Consider the following 15,505-nt stretch of genomic DNA (forward strand, 5'->3'; position numbering starts at 1 on the left):
TTTTTAAGAATAAAACAGGGCTAGCCTGCTTTAAGGATTTTTCATGTTTGCAGCTCATTATACCTTACGCGGCAAGTTCTTTTTCCTTGATTAGTTATGAACATTGAAATTGAACTGTGGGCTTACCAAATAGGGGAGAGGGTTGTGCGTTGAGTAGCCCAACACCTCAAATGCGAATTTAATAATCTTAAGACTTTAATCAGTGAAGCAATCTTTTCCACACCCTGTGTACTTTAGGAGATACAAGACGTGCTAAGATCTAAAGTAAGATGAGAATACGGATTAGATGAAGATCCTTGGAAGAATCTCATATTAGAATTGGGTATAATGTATTATTTTTTGTTGTTGTTTAGACCAGGGCACTTCGTATCGAAGGAGTTGTCGTGGGAACTTCAAAAAGGGCTCATTCCATTGAAAATAGAAAGTGCTGATGCCCTTTTTAATGGTCGAAAGTGATTTAAGGGTAGCTAACCCCCCTTCCAATCCCACCAATATTCGAGAATAAACACATTTATGTTTTGTGCATTTGGACTATTTGCCAATTTTGTATTACTTATATAATATTCGCTAAATATTCAATATATACAATATAACTATGCAATATAAATTAAACAATTTGACATTGCAATTTTACATTTTGACAATTTAACATTTTGATAATTGCACTAGACACGCATAAAAGGTAACAACTCTACTCTTGTCTTTAAGAGACTTCACAGACTTATTAGATGTGCAAATAATTAGGACTGGAGGCTTATCCCCCCCTCTCTATCTCAACTAGTTAAGACTTCCACCCTTTTATATATCGTAATTCTAGGTGCAACCGTGTACCAATCTTTGGACCACCCCTTCCACAAAAATGCTGCCACGTGTCTGAAAATGAGGCAATTCAATTTTTAAAATATGCGAACAAATTAATTTTATTTTCAGCAATTTTTAAAGCTCTTTTTTGGCAATGCTTTAGTGGAGCCAACCTGCTTTTGTCAGCTGTTTTCTAAGCCTCATTTTTAATCGCTTTTTGATTGGCTGTTTCAAAAAAAAAATTTCTTATCTTTTCCTGTTTGGAAATAATATTTGCCTATACTTGACGAAATACTGAGATAGCTATTTTAAATTTATTATTATTCTTGTGACGAGCATATGATGCAACTTAGAATATCCTGTTTTATAGAATCATTTATATGTACGAAATGAATGCCTTTTGGGCACAACAACTTCGATTCTTGTGTTGGAAAAATTCATTTGGCAACTTGGGGAAGGTACCGTTGCAAAACAGTTATCTTCAAGTTCTTTACTTACAGCTCATTGCCACGAACTGTTATATTCAGGGCTCTCTTAAATGTTGAGGGAGGATCCCTCCCCGCCTCACGTGCTTTACTTTCAAGCTTTGTTTAAGAATGTATTCTCAACATGGAATTTAAATCCTTTATCTATTTGACATAATTTCCCCGTTCAGGATGTCAGCAAGATAAGAGAAGAAAAGGACAAAATACCCCAGCCGGATGAATAGAGAAAAAAATGAGGGATATTATTTATTATTTTTGACTCATGAATAATTTAAAAGTTTTGGGTTTTTGTTTCAATGGTGTCCATGGGCGCAATGTTTGGTTTTTCTGGAGAGGGAGAGGGATTATTTTTCATTAGGATTAACCTAATTTCACTTTTTGGGTATGTTTCCAGTAACCGACAAGTACCGTTTTGGTTTCTATTGGATGGCATAATAGCCGAGCACAAAAAAAAAGAAAAAAACTTTAACTAATTTTAATATATAACTGCGAAAAAAAAAATATACGAAAGTAGCACAGAAGAATAAAATTTACTAGACACTGAACAAAATACTGCACGAGATCACAGAAGAAGCACACATTTAGGATCATGAAATGGTGGAGTCTGGTAATTTTTTTTTTCTACCAGATCAAAGTGTCTGGGCCAAAATTACTATCTGGGCTTTATTTAAACAGAGAACGGAATAATGTGTTTTTATTCCCTTTCACTGTCCGTGTCAAAAAATTTCCAGGCACTTGCCGAGTCTTGACACTCCTTTGCACTCTTGAAACATTTGGCATAGTTGACCTCCTTCATTTCTTCGTCCTTTATCTCACCCTTTACTACCTGCATACTCCTCGCGACCAACACTGAATTTATTCAAGTGAATTTGGGGGACTTGTAGGCTGGGAAGATTTAATAGTGACATTAATACCGAGCCATCGAAAAGACAGGATATAAGAAACTGAAATAATTTTTACAAAGAAGGGGTAGTATACTGCGAACAGGTGGGTATGTAGGACGATTTTTGCCCACTGAGGACACGAAATGTGGAAACGCTGTTCGTTATTTGACAAGTGCTATCTTTTCCCAAGAACTAATTACTGATATATCTTAAAAAAAAAACTTTTTATATTTTGAAAAGATGAAGTTGGTAAGTTTAAAGGCCTCAACGGAAGTAGCGTTTTTATGAAAAGTCTGAAGAGCACAAATTATAAGTGAACTTTTATCGAACGAAAATCAGCCTTATATTGGAGAGTTAATTTAATTTGACGAAACATTTAACGCTCAAAGAAGCGAATTTGGGATAACTGTGTAAGAAGCCTCTAAAATGAGCATTTCCTTAAATCCACCATCAAAAGTTTTTTTTTTTTTTTTTTTTTTTATGTAGAATCCTCCAAATGACAGGATGTTGACAAAGTCTGTTATCGGAACATGGCCCAAAATATGATTGTAATACCAAAATACAAGGGTCTTTTCGCTTGAAACGCCCACGTCTGTCTAGCATTTAAATAACCTAACATTTAACATAATATTTAAATCCTTTATCTATTCAAAAAGAAATTTCCTATTAGTGAATTCAGAATGAAGATAAGAGAAGAAAATGGCAAACTACCAAACTCAGTCAGAAGAAAAGAGAAAAATGAGGGCAATTGGTTTGAGTGTAGACCCTCAAAAAGCAAATTTCGGCTCATTACGCTCATAAGGAATCAAGCTTAATATTTGTCTATATTATACTTTAAAATCTAAGAAATAATTGAAAAAACTATCCATAAGCATTAATGTATTTATAAACATGTCATTTTAAGGGACTGATAGGAAGCAGGGGGGTTGAACCCCAAGATAACTGTCAAAAAGGAGATTCTATAGGTATTTTAACCGAACACTTCTTAATATTTTTATCAAATTTCCAAATCAAATTAATATACTACCAATCACGTATTTCAGACGCCATATGAACCCTTGAGAATCCAATTCGACTCTTTGGAGTTTTATCTGCTCTTTTTCATAGACTTCGTCAAATGGGCCTCTGAGTAGTTAATAGGTTCCTTTTTTAGCAAATCAACCTGCTAAGATCTTAAATTTTTTGACAAAAACAATTTTGACGAAAATCTGAGGACCCTGATCTTACTTCTTCGGCTGTTTTATTTTTTCCAAACATCTTTCTTAGTGGTCTTTGTGTGTGTTAGTGGCCTAAGGACTTTGTTGAGATTGTCATAAAAGTTCTCTCTCCAATGTTCTATTTGGCACTGAGCTGTAAGATCTTAGCGCTAATATGGCGCAAAAAACAATAATCTATGAGCTTACAGATCTTTGCACTTTGATGAAGAAAAAACGATAATCTGTGCAGAAAGAAGTCAGGTCGCAGATGTAAGATCTTAGCGCTTTGATGAGACAAAAAACGGGCTTAAAATTGTGTTTGTAGTCGGTGACATCAACAATGATCTTGATTTTTGAATGCCGAGAAATGTTCGAATTGACCACCGAGAATTTGATTATAGAGAAGAACTTCTTATTAGCCATCATTTATAAAACTTAGGCAGGCTTTCATGCACCATAGGACAGTACTTTCTTGCTATATGTTCAAAAATTTGTTTTCTGCCTTTTCTAACTGGAATATCCGATGTTAGGTAGTTGCTAAAATGAATAGCGTAAGCAGCTTGCATACTCTCAACTTCAAATTTTTCTATTTCTATATCTTTTCTAAACAGTTCCTTCCAAGCTTCCCATTTACCCCAGTACACTGGTAAAAAAGTTTTTATGTCAAGGAATGTGGTATTGCATTTCTTACCCGCTTCTTCAAAATTCTTTGTTTTTTTGTTAAAGTTACAAATGTCTATTGCTATTTTTTCTATAAGTATTTCACCCAAGCCACTCCATGATTTAGGGTTGTATTTGAATTCACTTAAACGACGGTGCATTTCTTCTATCAGTATATCTCCTGTGCGGCACTTGATTATGCCGTTTGCGAAATTTCTTAATATAAAAGACTCAAAATGAGTTGTAGATTTCATAAGGGCTGTATCTATGTCGATGTATAATCCACCAAATTTCTTAAGCAGCGCAATCCTCGCCAAATCAGACATATGTTCTGTCATTATGTACTGATGTTTTATTTTTAACTTCCCTGTAGATTCGTCCTAAATTTTTACTTGTGAAAAACTTGTCTGATTCTAAATGAACTATTTTGATATTTGTAAAATTTTTTATCCTAGGGTTTTCCTCTTTGATTGCTGTTGCTTGGACTCCAGTCATGTAGAATATGACTAAATGTGAATGCTGTGCTCGGACAGTGGCTTCGACACAGTAAGACTGTCTGTGATTCAAGTATTTTGCATTGCTAGTCTCAACAAAGAATGTCGCATTGAAATCGTGGTAGTTGCTGATGTCGATAAGCGAATGAATTTGGATTTCAACTTCCATTATTTGATGCAGTTGGATTTGGATGAATGCATTCCAGTTTGCTTCGAGATTTGTATACTTTGTTACACTGATCGTAGTAATAAACAAAAGACTTAATAAAACGACGTACCTCCTTTGGACTGTCATCTTAGTCTCCTGGAAGAAATAAATGTTCAGAAATAACACCAATTAAAAAAAAAAGTTTTTTCTTGTAAATTTCTTTTCTTAACCTATGCGAGCGAACGTTGCTTATGAACATGTCTTTATAATTATAACAGTCTATAAATTTGGATCTTTTTGTTTTTTCCTGAAACTTCATTTCCCAAGAAAAAGAAAAAAAAGAAAAAAAAAAGCCTCTTGCTACCTCAAGTAGTGGCTTTGAAATAGAACGACTGCTTTTTATTTAAATATTTCGTGTTGCTAGTCTTAAAAAAAAATGTTTATATCCTAGGTTGTGCAATAGCGCTGCCTAAGTAAAGAGCGATATGGCTTCAATGTATTATTTTTGCCTAAGGTCACTTGATATGGAAAGAGTTGTCATAAGAATTTCGGAGGGGGTTCTTTCGTTTGGAAGTTGAGTCTTAGTTTGGCTTTTAAGGGTCAAAAGTTCGGGCAATCATTCCCCCTTCCATTTCACTTCTCCCAAACCCCAAAGACCGAATCATAATCTGGAGATAGTCGTTTTGTCCAAAATAGTCGAAAGGTCCAATGACTGTGTGCGGATACAACATGGGCGCCTACAGCCCCCGGGGTTAAGGCTGTAAATTGTGGAAGTTGCTCTTTGGTTTTGATGTTTTAACTTCAAGTTCAGTGTGTGTTTTTTTCAATTTTAATTCACGTTTGGGTCCTTAGATAATACATACTCTAAAAACTGCGTGGCCTCCTGCCTTCTCAAATTGTCATCCCTAACCCCCATCAATTATCAATATATTTAATACGACTCTTCCTGCGCTCACACCCCTTGAAAGTATCAAACAAAAATATAATAAATAATATCAAAATATTTAGAAGCATAATACTACATTAAATAAATATAAAAATAAATATATAATCCTTTAGATATTTTTAACTTTCTTTTTTAAGGAACTGAGAGACCTACATGATTTCAGCACTGTCGGAAGTGCATTTTATTCTGGGTGTCCGAAAATGCTAATGGTATTAAGGTGAAACCTTCGGGGGATGTTGCCGAAGATTGTCCTTTTCGGCCAACGGTCTAAGGCTAAACGGAAAGCAGGTCGTCCTTGTCTGGGTGGGAGGATGTTATAAAGGAAGATTCAAAGGAAATGGAAACTTCCAGGGAGGGTGTAAAGAGGAAGGCTTTTAATAGATTGGGATGGAGGAGGAGCGTGCGTAGCTGTGTTGCCCCTAGGCGGTTTGGTGCTGCCGGGAGTTGTTAGTAGTAATAGTAATATTGAGGCAGAATGTCGAACTAAATCAAAAGGCATTAACTGCATACATTTTGTCAAAAAACATGTCTGCCATATCTCAGGAAGGGCTGAGGATATTAAGCTGAAACTTTCATGGCGTTCTGAGGGTGATGTAAAAGGTAAAACTATACTCAAAGACCGTATGTTCATCCAAATTGTCAAAAGGGCGTATATACAATATGTCAGAAATGGCTAAGGATATTGAATCTAAACTTTTCGGACTTGTTGAATGGGTGCTGTTGAACTGAATCATAAAAACCATGCGCATCCAGGTTGCCAAACGGGCGTATATGCAATAATTCACGAACGGCTAAGGGAACTCAATTGAAATTTTCAGGAAATGTTAGGGGCATGTGAACTAATTCAAAAGACATTATCTGCATCCAGGTTGTAAAATTGTGTGAACTAAATCAGAAGATGCTAGGCACACCCATGCTGTCAAAAGGGCTTATCTTAAATATATGAGGAACAGCTAAGGGTATTAATTTGAAACTTCCAGGAAATTCAAAACAAATCAAAAGACACTATATGCATCCAAGTTGTCAAAAGAACATACTTGTAATATATCAGGAACGGCTAAAGGTAGTAATTTGAAACTTTCAGGGAATGTTGAGGGGGGTGTAGAAATACGTAAAAGACACAATGTCCATTTAAGTTCTCAAAAGGATGTATCTTCAGTATCTCAGGAACAGCTAAAGGTATTAAGTTGAAAATCCCAAGGAATGTTAAGGGAAATGTAATTCTCTGGGAATGTTTAGGGTTGATTTAAGCTAATTTAAAAGGTGCTATATGAATCAAGATTGTCAAAAGGACACATCTGCGAAACCTCAGGAATGGTCAAGGGTTTTAAGTTGAAATTTTCAGAGACTGCTGAAGGGGCTATTAATCTGAATTTAAAGACATTTGAGTACACTTAGGTTGTAAAAATGGGATTTCCGCTATATTTTAAGAACAGCTAAGGGTATTAAGTGGAAATTTTAGGAAAAGTTAAGAAACATGTTAAACTACTCGTAAATCAGAAGGCACAACGTGCATCCAATTTGTCAAAAGGGCGTATCTGCAATATCCTAGGAACGGTTAATGTTATTAAGTTGAAAGTATCTGGGGATGTTGAAATAAATCAGAAGACACTGTTGATCCAAATTGTCAAAAAGGCGTATCTGCAATATCTCAGGGTACGAATCACGGCAATCTCTAAGGGTATGAATTGACGGCTTAAGTAAACCAACTGAAATTTTTAAGGAATATTGGACTGGGATATCTAGTGGAATTAAAATTTTGATTGGGGGGGGGGTGCAAAGGGGGCTTATCAAAGGCAATACATTTTGAAGAAAAATGTGGTCGTATGGATTCTTATGGTGAAATTTAATTTTTTTTATGTCTATACTTAAATTTCAAGTCATTTCAAGACACTTCAATTTATGCCTTAGAGCCAAAGGAACCTCTGTCCTTGTTCTTGACGATCTATTTTTGTTTTTGTATTTTCAACAAAAACAGAAGTTTTTACGAAAATGATCTAAAAATCCATTTATTTAAACAGACAAGTAACTAAAACTAAGTATGGTGCAGTGAGATTTTATAATAAAATCGTCGGTCAATATTCTTCTATATTCAAGATTGCATAGTGGATGGGATAACAATGGCTTCAACTCTACAGACGACCAAAAATTAACCAGATTTTCAACCAATTTCTTGGAATAATATTTCTCTTCCCCATCCACCCAAATTGTTATTATAAAGCAATAATTAAAATGTGTTACAGAATTGTGTAAATAGCTATCCAAAGTTTAAATTCTTAATCAGAAAAACTGACAAAATTTTACAAATATTGATTTTATTGACTTGTAAAAAAAAATACGTATTTACGTACGTCAAACGTAAAACGTATGACGTACGTAAAGTATGCCAATTAAAAACAAAGATTAAATTAATTTTTTTTTCAAAAAAGAAGTTTTTCAAAGGAAAATAAAGAGTTTATTTAAGAGATGCAGAAATAAAATAAAAGAATAATTCAAATTTACAATGAATATAATCACTATCAATGAATAAATGAAATCCAAAACGAACAGAAATTACCATAAACAGGAATAGGGCCAGTGTATGACAAAAAAAAATAATTAAATAGGTGCGCAAACGAGGGTGATATAATCCCTGAAGACAAGTTTGTTGGGCCTTTGATTATTTTGAACAAAATGGCTACCTCAAATTTTGGTTGGATGTCTTTGAGGTTGTGACAGGTAGGTAGGAAAAAAGGCACAGGAAGGGACCTGGTTGTCTCCTAGTAACTTTTCACTCTTAAAAGGGGCGTTTTAACTTTGAATTTCTCATTTCAATTATCCATTTCTACTCTATTGCATATATTTCTTCATAGTGTATTTACATAGACAGTAAAGTTTCAACTTAATACCCTTCGTCTTTCCTGAGATATTACAGATACACCATTTTAACAACCCGGATGCACATAATGGCTATTGCTTCACTTCAACATCCCCCTCAGCTTTCTTCGGAAAGGTTCAACTTAATATCCGTAGCCGTTCCTGAGATATTGCAAATCCGTTATTTTGTCAACCTGGATGCATATAGTGTATTTTGGATTAGTTCAACATTCTCTGAAAGTTTCAACTTAATACCCTTAGCCTTGTCGGTCATCTAGGATCAAACATGACCCCCTTTCCTTTCTAAAACCTATATGTAAACAATTCACAGCTTTTATACTTCTCAGCCCTTGCTTCAGCGGCTCTGAAGCTCATGTCATATTTTTATTGGACCTTTGGACTATTTTGAACAAACTGGCAATTCCAAAATTTTGGTCGGATGTATTCAATGGTTAATTTGTAGTTGCTAGATAAGGAGTAGGAAGGGGTATGGTAGCCCTGTGACCATTTTTGACTCGATTTTCGATTCTCTTTTGAGTTACCCCCTTCCGAAGTTTCTACAACCACCTATTTTATGCGAAATAACCCGTTAAAAAACATCAACAGAAACAAACAAATATATATTATTTTGAAGCCATATTGCTCTTCTTAGACACCGCGAGTGCACTGCCTTTGATAGAGAAGAATGCAGAATCGAAATACTCTTGGTATACATTAATAGGTAACAAACATAGTCTTGTTTTAAACATGCGAGTTTGGGCAATCCACCCAAGGTCTTCCCTATGCCCAATGCCATCTATATACCCAAGGGTTTTCCTATACCCAAGGCCTCTGTAGTCGATAAATGAATTTGACTTTCTTTCTGCTTAAATGTCATTGGATGGCGTGGTGTTGGAGTGGCCACGAGCCTACTTTGTGCGTTGAGTTACGGCGGATCCAGCCTCCCCCCAGGAATTTTTCTGGTGCCCTTTTTCCCTTTTTTTTTCCTTTTTTCACTCTTTTTTTAGAATAAATTTGTCAATTTGGTCTATTATTGGCACCTTTGTCAACTTGGCCTCCCCAAGATTTTGCTCATTGGTCCCCATGTCACATTGCCCCCCCCCCCAAGATTTTGCTCTAGCTCCGCCCCTGGTGTCGAGTCATACGGTTGAAAATATATTGAATCATTTTGCTTCAAACAAGGTGCTATCACTATTTGAATGATATTGTATTGATTGAAAATCGTTGCACGCTTTAGTTTAAGTAAGGTGCAACATGCCTACCTTTCCACTAAAAGTTGGCGGAGTGAATTAGACAGTTCACTGCCCCATTTAGTTCTCTAATCATATAGATTGAAATTCTTACGTGATTACCGCTCAAACAATTCTGCTACAAATGCGTCACTTCGAGGGCCAAGTGGGCGCTAAGAGTCCACTTGTGGCTCCATTTATTTGCTCCATAATTGAAAATAATTTCATGATTCCTTTTCAAGGAATATGCGACGTACAAGATGCAATTTGCCTAACATTCTGCTAAAAACAGGGGGGGGGGTAGAGACAAAGAGGCTATCTTGTTCCTAAAATTTACATATTGTAAATTATTGCACGTTTTAATTTCAATAAGGTGAAGCATGCCTACCTTTCTGTAAAATAGTTGATTTTTTCTCTTAATTTTGGTTACTGGTTACCGTAGTTTGAGCACCCACCGTGGTTAAGTATGGCGGAGCTGCATGCAAAATATAACCTAACCAAAATACTAACTAAATATTTATTAAAATATTACTACAATGTAGTTTTCCGCTGAGCCGAAGCTAATTGTCTCCATATACAAACAGCAATAAACCGGTTATTGTATAATTTTATAGATCCAAATTCTCGAGTTTGTACTGGCTAACAGATAAGTACCGAAGAAAATAAAGCGGCAAAAATAGCAAATAGAATAGCAAAATCATAGGCAGCGCAATAGCGCTGCCTAAGTAAAGAACGATGTGGGCACAAAGTATTATTATTTTTTTTTTCATGGTCTTAGACCAGGGCACTTCGTATCGAAGGAGTTCTCGTAGAAACTTCGAAAAAGGCTCATTCGATTGGAAATTGAATGGCTTGTGCCCTTTTTAATAGTCGAAAGTGATTGGAAGGCAACTAACACCCTTACAAAACACATCCTTTCCCGAAACACATCCAAATAAAATTTTGAGATAGCCACTTTGTTCAGCGTAGTTGATTTCCAGATAGAAATTATGTTTTTGAGGAGGACACTCCCCCAAAGCCCTCGTGCCAAGGGTTGTAAGTTATGTCCTGGGGGCATATAAGGTTTTTTATAGAAAACGTTGTCGTAGGTACTTCAAAAAAGGCTCGTTCGATTGGAAATTCAAAGGGCTAGTGCCCTTTTTAGTAGTCGAAAGTGATTGGAGGCCAACATCCCTCTCTTACGCCCACCTTTTCCCCTAACATATGCAATCAAAATTTTGAGATAGCCATTTTGTTCAACCTAGTTGAAAGTTCTGGAAATTAGGTCTTTGAGGATGACAACCCCCCCCCCACAGCCCTCAGGGCAAGTGTTGTAAGTTGTGCCCTGGGGGCATATAAAGTTTTTATAGAAACCGTTGTCTTAGAAACTTCAAAAAGGGCTCATTTGATTGGAAATTGTAATGGCTAGTGCCCTTTTTAATAGTCGAAAGTGATTGGAATGCAACTATTACCCCTTCCACGCCCACCATTTATGCAAACACATCCAATCAAAATTTTGAGATAGCTATTTTGTTCAAAGTAGTTGAAAAGTCCGGAAATTGTATCTAATATATATACCCTGGGGGCATATAAGGTTTTTATTCAAAGCTTTGACGTAGAAACTTGAAAAAGGGCTCATTTGATTGGAAATTCAAAGGACTAGGGCCCTTTTTAATAGTTAGAAGCGATTGCAGAACATCTAACCCCCTCTCACGTCTACCGTGTCCCTAAACACATCCAATAAAAATTTCTAGATAGCAATTTTCTTCAACGTAGTTGAAAGTTGGGGAAATTAGGTCTTTGAGGATGACACCCCCCTCCACATCCCTCAGGGCAAGGATTGTAAGTTATGCCTGGGGGGCATATAAAGTTTTTATTGAAAGCGTTGCGTAGGAACTTCAAAAGGGCTCATTGGATTGGAACTTGAAAGGGCTAGTGCCTTTTTTAATAGTTGAAAGTGAGTGGAGAGCTATACAAATAAAAGAAGAATTAAAAAAATTATTATAAAATATAAAAAAGCTATAAAATAATAAAAAAAAAGAATTAAATCTTAGAACTTATAGAGTTTACTTTCGTTGGTAGGGCCTTGTTGGAAAATCTAACCTCTACTTATTCATAGCCGAGTAAGAGAAACTGCATGTGAGGTGGTAGGCAAAGTTTGCTTTTTGACTAGTAAAATCCAATATAGACCTTTACTATTATTGGCTAGAATATATATATATACATATATATATATATATATATATATATATATATATATATATATATATATATATATATATATATATATATATAAGCTTAAAATATTAAATGTAAAACATTCAAGGGATTTACATCTTAAATTATAAAAAAAAAGAAAATAGAAAACTTGTTTATAAAGTAAGCACAATAATAAAATTTGCTACTTACTTTACAAAAATAATTTCCAATCATAAAGTAAATTCTGAATTTGTACGAGCTGCTAAAACTTTTTTCCTCTTTTTAAATTTTAATCACTAATTTCATTTTCAATTTTCTGCCTTGACTCTTCATGGTACGTCTCTGTGTATTTGAAAACTAGTATCTTTTTGAATATAACTGTTAAATTCTTATCTTGACTGTGTTTTTATCTTAGTTTCGCGAAATTACCCAGCCAAAGCGCACGGAGTCGGCTTTGTTTGTATTTTTTATATGCTAAATAAATTAATTTGAATTTGAAAAGTTAATGAATAGACATTTTTTTGTTCAAATATTTGTCCTCCACTAGGTTTTCTAAACTTGAGTCCTCTATGTTTTAGGACAGGAAAAAGCTGCTCTAGTGGACAGCATAAGTAGCTAGCGTTGTTCCTGTGAAGGGTTGATTATAGAAAATGTTTTCACAAAAAGGAATTTTTTTCCAAAGAAAAGTAAGGAGCCATATTGAAGCCTAAGACAAGCGGACAATTCCAACTTAAAAGAACAGGAATTATATCAATAGATAAATGGAACCCAAAACGAAGAGAAATTAATTAAAATAATTGTTGCAAGCATAAAGATAACATTTGCTGGTTGAATTGAATAAATGAATCCTAAAACGAATAGAAATTAAAATGGATAATAAAATCAAAATTAAAACTAATAGAAATTACCACAAACAGGAGTATTCTTACTTATGTTTTTACAAATCTGTCAAGTACAAAATTTGAAATTATCAAAATTCAAGTCAGCTACCCCCACCTCAAATCCGTGATCTGCCACTGCAGCCTAGTAAAAATAATCTTATTTCACAAGAAACAATTACTTTACTTTTTACTTGCCTTTGTGTAGCTTTGTATCTTAGAGTTTGATATTACCATAGAGTTCCGTTCAAAAAAAAAGAATAAGATCTTAACCCTGTCGCGTTTGTGTGCGTTTTTGCAAAAGTTGTTTTCGGTAATGTGTGCGATGTGTCTGGGGGAAGGGCTGCAAATTATGAACCTTGCCCATTGTTTACATATGGTGCTGGTTATTCGGAAGTATACTGACGTTTTCAGGGGGGATTTGTCGGGGGGGGGGGGGTTACGTGGGAAGATCTTTCCATGGATGAATTTTCCATGGGAGAAAGGAGTTTTCCATGGAGCGGAGCTGGATTTCCCAGCATTATTTAAAAAAAACTATCAACTTAGAACGAATAAAAATTATTGCGCGTATGAGCGGCTCGCCCCCTCATCAATACCCCTCTCTTTACTCTAAAGTGTTTTAGTACTTTTAAAAGAGCTATTTTCTCTAATTAACCGCCTTTGTGATTCAGGAGTGATTCTTAAAGAATTGGGACAAAATTCGAACTTTAGCGTAAAGAATGAAGTATGGACGAGGGGGCAACCTCCTGATATACGTATTAATTTCTGTTAGTTTTAAGTTTTAATCTTGCTCCTTACTTTCAGTTAAGGAAACTTCTTTTTTTATTTAAATCGACAAAAAGATCGAGATCATCATAGCCCTCGAAGTTGGTAAGCGTGTGGATTTTCATTCCAACCAAATCAGATTTTTAATAATGCTGATTGTTGCAATTAGCACGAGACTGAACAAAATTGAATATGAAATTCAGGTTGTCATCTTTGATGTCTGAAACCAAATTGAGAAGTCTTTTTTTTCACTTTTCAAACATGCAGAATTTGGGTAGAGTTTGGGTTAATCTTGCTCATGTTTTTTCTTTTTCCTTCTTTGTTCAACAAGTTTTTAGGAATTGAGCTCAAGATAAGATTTAATAAAACATAACAACAGAATGAAAAACAAATTAACTGAGACATTTAATTATTTAAGTCAGCTTTTTTTTATAATGATCTTCAAAAAAAGACAGAAAGTTACGCACTTAATTCTCTCTTTTTTTTTTTTTTTTTTTTTTTTTTTTTTTTTGCTCTGTTCCTGCTTTCCAGATGAAAAATGATTTATTTTTGTGATTCTCAGGAAATTTGGGCTAGGAATACTGTTCAGACTGGCAGGGCGTAATTTCTTTTGTAACGTTTTTATTCGAAGCCTGTAATATCCGCTATGTCCGGAAAATATATCGGAGGGGGGGCGACTTCCAAGCGTTTCGGGGAATGCGTCACGCGTAAAAGTGTACAATAGGTGGTGAAAAATGGGTTACCCCTCGAAATATATACAGGGTATTAAAAAACGTTTTTTGTGAATGCTATGAGACTGAAAAATTAAGGTTGATTGCTATTATTTATCACAAAAAAAATATTGTGCTATGAAATATGTCGATCGTTCAGAAATAACAAAATAAAATAATTTAATTAACACTAAATTCAGCACAATCCGTTTTTTTTTTTACAATATCATGTACAATATATGCTGTGAAACTTGTATAACATTTTAACTAATGTACGATCGGAGTGGCATTTCATTTCCATGGTCTTTACGATGACGTGTGATTAGTGTTTTCCTGAAAGCATGTTAGAATGCAATGAATATAGCCAGTCGGAAATAACAAGTTTTTTATCTGCTTTAGTGCTTTCAAAATACTTTATATGGTCATTTTACGTCCGTTTTGTACGTAAATACGTAAAATGTATTTTTCCGTGCTTTTTTATGGTCGTCGTCAGACAAACCCTTTAGCTAGTTGTCTATGACGTCCACAGTTCATATATTATCCAGTATGATCATTCCCTATTTCTTCCATTATAAAAACCCGGACAGGTGTGCAAGTGCTCTGGAGAACGTTTGGCAGACTTAAACATGATAGACATGCTAGACAGTTTTCAACTGTTTCCATCAAAGTGCATTGAAACAAATGGAAATAAAACTAATGCAGAAACAGGCTAAACAAGCTAAGGCAGAAATAAGTGGGAGGAGCTTTTTGTTCACGATGACCAGAAATGATCTGCGATAAGCTTACTGGTATATTCTGTCTACTGTGATGACGTCTGTTCATTGTAGGTTGCATATATCTTTAGGAGCGAAATATACCACAGCGTGGACAAATGTCCGCCATAAGCTGGGAAGTTTTATGCACGGATTTCAGTTATAAACTTGTTGGTCATCTAAGAACTTTCGCTGTATAGCATTTTGACGCTATTCCAGCCAATATTTTTGCTGCAAAATGACTGAAAATGGACGTTGTAGTGGCAGGTCTTTTTCTGTTATTAGTTAATAAAGGGCACTAGGACTAAAAATTTCTATGTAAAAGTATATACTATTTTCTACCACTGCTAACGTGACAAGATTACCAGGGAAAGAGAAGAAAAGAGAAATAAAACGTATTCATAAATATACAATATATCTGTCTTCTCCGAAAATAGGAATTGGGAAAGGGAAGGGAATACGATACGGTGTCAAGAATATTTTTTTGAGGGCCACCTTTTTTTCAAGAGATTTTTCGGTGTAT

At 35.1% G+C, this 15,505-nt stretch overlaps 2 protein-coding genes and 1 pseudogene across 3 annotated transcripts in view; 1 reads left to right on the forward strand and 2 right to left on the reverse strand.

Annotated features, from left to right (window-relative positions):
• LOC148955948 (E3 ubiquitin-protein ligase UBR3-like) overlaps positions 1 to 15,505 on the reverse strand; it is a 263,283-nt gene that overhangs the window by 166,272 nt on the left and 81,506 nt on the right. The window lies entirely within an intron of this gene.
• LOC148955952 (E3 ubiquitin-protein ligase Ubr3-like) overlaps positions 1 to 15,505 on the forward strand; it is a 107,397-nt gene that overhangs the window by 32,662 nt on the left and 59,230 nt on the right. The gene's annotated exons all lie outside the window — the stretch shown is intronic.
• Positions 1,753 to 12,222, reverse strand: LOC148955953 (lactosylceramide 4-alpha-galactosyltransferase-like; annotated as a pseudogene). Its single transcript, XR_016142119.1, has 2 exons — positions 12,088 to 12,222; positions 1,753 to 4,824 (listed from the first exon to the last, which is right to left on the reverse strand). The product of XR_016142119.1 is annotated as a lactosylceramide 4-alpha-galactosyltransferase-like (transcript).

The sequence above is a fragment of the Artemia sp. Qi Xiang Cuo genome, chromosome 1, assembly GCF_049724085.1.
Source record: "Artemia sp. Qi Xiang Cuo chromosome 1, ASM4972408v1, whole genome shotgun sequence".
NCBI lineage: Eukaryota > Metazoa > Arthropoda > Branchiopoda > Anostraca > Artemiidae > Artemia > Artemia sp. Qi Xiang Cuo.